We start from the raw sequence: 5,938 nt of genomic DNA on the forward strand, positions 1-5,938 counted from the left end.
TTATTTAAGTGACTCCTCCTTTGACACTTAATCCTGTCTGTTTGATCAATTATGAACTTAAACTGATCACTTTAACAAGTATCTAAGATGGCATTGGTAAATGCCACCTAGATGGGATTGAATTGGAACCCCTGGTACGTTTCTTGCTTTACCAATAGAGGCAAGTCTAATTGAGCATGTGCCAAACTGTACATCTCCTCCCTCTCTTATCCTCACTCTTATATTTAACAGGGATTACTTTTCAGTTAAATTTAAAAGCTGAAGAGTAATCGTGTCAATTAAACTAATAAGAACAGATACTACACTTGATCTTAGCCAAAAGGCCGAGAAGCGATAATCGTGTCAATTAAACAGTTCAACCAATGGTATTAAGTAGAACAAAAAAAAAAAAAAAAAAAAAAAAAACACTAAAAGAAATAAAATAATAAGTTGTTCCTTGACAGTCAGGACGAGGTCTGATGAACTCACTCTTTCTCATATTGTCAATCTCACTTCTACAAGTTTCCTTTTGGGTGTTCAGTTAGTTGTCACAGATCAGGGAGAACATATGCTATTTGTGTCTTTGGGACTGGCTTATTTCACTCAGCATCATGTTTTCCAGATTCCTCCATTTTGTTGCAAATGACCGGATTTCATTTTTTTTTACTTTGGTATAGTATTCTATAGAGTACATATCCCATAATTTCTTTATCCAGTATTCTGTTGATGGGCATTTAGGTTGATTACATGCCTTAGCCATTGTGAATTGAGCTGCAACGAACACTGAGGTGCAGACAGATCTTTTATTTGCCAATTTAATTTCCTTTGGGTGAATTCCAAGTAGTGGGATGGCTGGGTCATGTTGTAGGGCTATATTCAGGTTTCTGAGGCATCTCCAAACTGACTTCCATAGTGGCTTACCAGTTTGCATTCCCACCAACAGTGGATTAGTGTCCCTTTTTCCCCACATCCTCTACAGCATCCCTTGTTAGTTGATTTCTGTATGAAAGGCATTCCAACCGGGGTGAGGTGAAACCTCATTGTGGTTTTGATTTGCATTTCCTTGATGGCTAGTGATCTTGAACATTTTTACATGTGTCTGTTGGCCATTTGGATTTCTTGTTTTGAAAAATGTCTATTGAGGTCCTTGGACCATCTTTTAAGTGGGTTGTTTGTTTGTTGTTGTGGAGTTTCTTGATCTCTTTGTAGATTCCGATTATTAATCCTTCATTGGTTGCATAATTTGCAAATTTTTTTTCCATTCTGTTGGTTGCCTCTTCACTTACCTGATTGTTTCTTTTGCAGTAAAGAAACTTCTCATCTGATGCAATCCCAATTTTGGTTTTGATTGCCTGTGCCTCTGGGGTCTTTTCCAAGAAGTCTTTGCCTGTTCCTATATCTTGAAGAGTTTCTCCAATGTTCTCTAATCATTTGATGGTGTTGGGTCATAGATTTAGATCTTTATTCCAGGTTGTTGGATTTTTGTGTAGTGTGTAAGGTAGGGGTCTTGCTCCATGCTTCTGCACATGGAAATCCAGTTTTCCCAGTGCCATTTTTTGAACAGACTGTCCTTGCTCCAGGAATTGGTTTTACATCCTAGATCAAGTATAAGTTGGCTATAGATGTTTGGGTTGATTTCTGGTATTCCTATTCTGTTCCTTTGGTCTATCCATCTGCTTCTGTACCAGTACCATGCTGGTTTGATTATAACTGCCTTGTCATATGTCCTAAAATCTGATATTGTGATCCTCCGGCTTTGTTTTTGGGGTACAAGATTGCTGTAGCTATTTGAGGTCTCCTGTGCCTCCATATGAATTTCAGAATAATTTTTCAAGATCTGAGAACAATACCTTTGACATTTTTATTGGTATCCCATTTAATCTATAAATTGCTTTTGGGAGAATGGACATTTTGATGATATTGATTCTTCCAATCCATGAGCATGGAAGATTTTTCATTTTTGGTATCCTCTTCTACTTGTTTCTTTAAGATTTTGTAATTATCATTGTATAGATCTTTGATGTCTTTGGTTAATTTTATTCCAAGGTATTTGATTATTTTGTAGCTATTGTGAATGGGATTGATTCTACCATTTCTATCTCAGCTCTGGCATTGCCTGTGTATACAAAGGCTGTTGATTTTTGTGCATTGATTTTATATCCTGCTACTTTTGCAAATACTTCTATGAGTTCCAATAGTCTCTTTGTAGAGTTCTTTGGGTCCCCTAAATAAAGAATCATATCATCTGCAAAGAGGGATAATTTGACTTCTTCCTTCCCAATTGATATCCCTTTAATTTCTTTTTCTTATCTAACGGCTCTGGCTATAACTTCCGCCACTATATTAAATAGTAGATGTGAGAGTGGGCACCCCTTCTGGTACCAGATCTCAGGGAATGCTTCCAACCTTTCCCCAATAATTAGGATGCTTGCAGTGGGTTTTTCATAAATTGCTTTGATTCTAGTGAGGAATGTTCTTTCTATACTCAATTTGCTTAGAGTTTTTATCATGCAATGGTGTTTTATTTTATCAAATGCTTGTGAAATCAGACAAGGCCTCCTAAAATTTACACTAAAATGTAGCCCTTTAAAGTTCCCAACAAGTGCTATCTTGGTGCCACATGTGCTATCGCAATTTGGGGTGTTATATGATTTCAACATGAGCTTATTTTAAATCCCCAATATTAAGAAGCCCATGAGGGTTCTTGCCTAATATTTAGAGAAGAATTCTAAATAACGGAACAGATAAACGAGGCAGCATGGTACATTTTAAGTTTTTACTTTGTGAGAAAATGCATAGGAGAGTGAGAGCTTTATTTAAGAGAGAGAGGTAAGAGGGGCTCATACCAAACACCATGAACCAGCCATGTGGAAGGGCATCTAGGCCTGTATTTGGGCCAGGGAGCCTAGGGCATGTGGCCCCCTGTAGGCGCAGGGCTACAGCAATCCAGCCTCCTGGCAAGAGTCCAGGGATGAAGATAAGCCAGACACGCTGTGTCCCAGGCTTTTAACCTACTTCCAAAGCGGAGTAGTTAATTAACCTGATTGGCTGGTGGGCACCCAGGTGTGGCCAGGTAGGGGAATGAGGCCATACAGGGGTTTAGCAATGGCATCAGGTAGAGGCGTGAGATCACACAGGGGCATGGTTAAGGTGTGATCTTCCAGTTCACAAATCTAATCAATTTTAGCCTGTATGCCTGCCTACTTCACTTTCTCTGCATCGACTGATATAATCATATTATTTTTTTTCTGGGGTTTGTTAACATGGTGTATCACATTGATTGGTTTGAGAATGTTGAACCATCCCTGCATACCAGGGATACATTCCACTTGGTCTGGATGGATGATCTTTCTGATGTGTTGCTGTATTCTATTGGCCAGAATTTTATTGAGGAATTCTGTGTCTATGTTCATCAGGGAAATTGTTCTGTAATTCTCTTTCAATGCTGCATCCTTTTCAGGTTTAGGAATTAAGGTGATGCTGGCTTCATAGAAAGAAATTGGGAGGATTCCCTCTTTTTGGATTGTTCTGAATAGTTTGAGAAGAATTGGAGTTAGTTCTTCTTTAAATGTCTGGTAGAATTCAGCAGTGAATCCATCTGGTCCTGGGCTTTTCTTTGTTGGGAATGCCTCTATTACTGATTCAATTTCGGACTCGGTTATGGGTCTGTTTAGGCTTTCTATGTCATCATGGTTCAATTTAGGTAGGTTGTACGTGTCGAGGAATCCATTTCTGATAGATTCCCCTGTTTGCTGGCATACAACTCTTTGTAGTAATATCAGATGACTCTTTCTATTTCTGTGATGTCTGTTGTTACATTCCCTTTTCCATATCTTATTTTATTGATTTGGGTCTTTTCTCTTCTTTCTGCTAGTTAGTTGGGCCCATGGTGTGTCAATTTTGTTTATTATTTCAAATAACCAGCTCTCTGCTTTGCTGATCTTTTGTAATTTTTTGGGGGAGGGGTATTCAATCCTGTTGATTTCTTCTCTGATTTTTTTTTAAACTTTTATTTAATGCATATAAATTTCCAAAGTACGACTTATGGATTACAATGGCTTCCCCCCCATACCATCCCTCCCACCCACAACCCTCCCCTTTCCCACTCCCTCTCCCCTTCCATTCACATCAAGATTCATTTTCGATTATCTTAATATACAGAAGATCAGCTTAGTATATATTAAGTATGGATTTCAACTGTTTGCTCCCACACAGAAACATAAAGTGAAAAATAATAGATGATTTTTTTAAATGATGATGAAATCAGAGCAGACCTATTGTCATGCTTAATCCCAGTGAGAGTCAAGTTGGGAGTTGATAATTTCTTTTTTTTTTTTTTTTACAGAGGATCAGTTTAGTATGCATTAAGTAAGGATTTCAACAGTTTGCACCCCCATAGAAACACAAAGTGAAATATATTGTTTGAGTACTTGTTATAGCATTAAATCTCAATGTACAGCACATTAAGGATAGAGATCCTACATGAGGAGTAAGTGCACAGTGACTCCTGTTGTTGACTTTACCAATTGACACTCCTGTCTATGGCATCAGTAATCTCCCTATGCTCCAGTCATGAGTTTCCAAGGCTATGGAAGCCCTCTGAGTTCTCCGACTCTTATCTTGTTTAGACAAGGTCATAGTCAAAGTGGAGGTTCTCTCCTCCCTTCAGAGAAAGGTACCTCCTTCTTTGATGACCTGTTCTTTCCACTGGGATCTCACTCACAGAGATCTTTTGCCAGAGTGTCTTGGCTTTCCATGCCTGAAATACTCTCATGAGCTTTTCAGCCAGCTCTGAATGTCTTTAGGGCTGATTCTGAGGCCAGAGTGCTATTTAGGACATCTGCCATTCTATGAGTCTGCTGAGTATCTCACTTCCCATGTTGGATCACTCTCCCCTTTATTTACTCCACCAGTTAGCGTTAGCAGGTACTAGACTTGTCTATGTGCTCCCTTTGATTCCCAGTCCCTTCACCATGACCAACTGTGAACTGAAACTGATCACCAGGATCAGTGAGATGGCATTGGTACATGCCACCTCGATGGGATTGAATTGGAATCCCCTGGTATGCTTCCAACTCCACCACTTGGGGCAAGTCAGCCTGAGCATGTCCCAAATTATACATCTCTTCCCTCTCCCATTCCCACCACCATGTTCAACAGGGATCACATTTCAGTTAATTTTCAACACTTAAGAATAACTGTGCATCAATTACAGATCTAAACCAGTCATATTAAGTAGAACAGATAAAAAAACTACTAAGAGGGATAATGTATTTAGTTGTTCATTAACAGTCAGGGCTATGCTGATCAAGCCACCATTTCCCATAGTGTCCACCTCACTCCAACAGGTTTCCCTCTTGGTGTTCAGTCAGTCGTCACCGATCAGGGAGAACATATGGTATTTGTCCCTTTGGGACTGGCTTATTTCACTCAGCATGATGTGTTCCAGATTCCTCCATTTTGTTGCAAATGACTGGATTTCGTTGTTTCTTACTGCGGTATAGTATTCTAAAGAGTACATATCCCATAATTTCTTTATCCAGTCTATCGTTGATGGGCATTTAGGTTGGTTCCAGGTCTTAGCTATTGTGAATTGAGCTGCAATAAACATTAGGGTGCAGACCTCTTTTTTGTTTGCCAATTTAAATTCCTTTGGGTAAATTCCAAGGAGTGGGATGGCTGGGTCGAACGGTAGGGTTATCTTCAGGTTTCTGAGGAATCTCCAGACTGACTTCCATAGTGGCTTGACCAGTTTGCATTCCCACCAACAGTGGGTTAGTGTCCCTTTTTCCCCACATCCTCGCCAGCATCTGTTGTTGGTGGATTTCTGCATGTGAGCCATTCTAACCGGGGTGAGGTGAAACCTCATTGTGGTTTTGATTTGCATTTCCCTGATTGCTAATGACCTTGAACATTTTTTCATGTGCCTGTTGGCCATTTGGATTTCCTCTTTTGAAAA

The 5,938-nt window shown here is 39.5% G+C and overlaps 1 pseudogene; it reads right to left on the reverse strand.

The window, feature by feature from the left end:
• Window positions 1–229: 229 nt before the first annotated feature.
• On the reverse strand, window positions 230–335 carry LOC127485362 (U2 spliceosomal RNA; annotated as a pseudogene).
• Between the last annotated feature and the right edge of the window lie 5,603 nt (window positions 336–5,938).

This window comes from Oryctolagus cuniculus, chromosome 1, assembly GCF_964237555.1.
Source record: "Oryctolagus cuniculus chromosome 1, mOryCun1.1, whole genome shotgun sequence".
Taxonomy (NCBI): Eukaryota; Metazoa; Chordata; class Mammalia; order Lagomorpha; family Leporidae; genus Oryctolagus; species Oryctolagus cuniculus.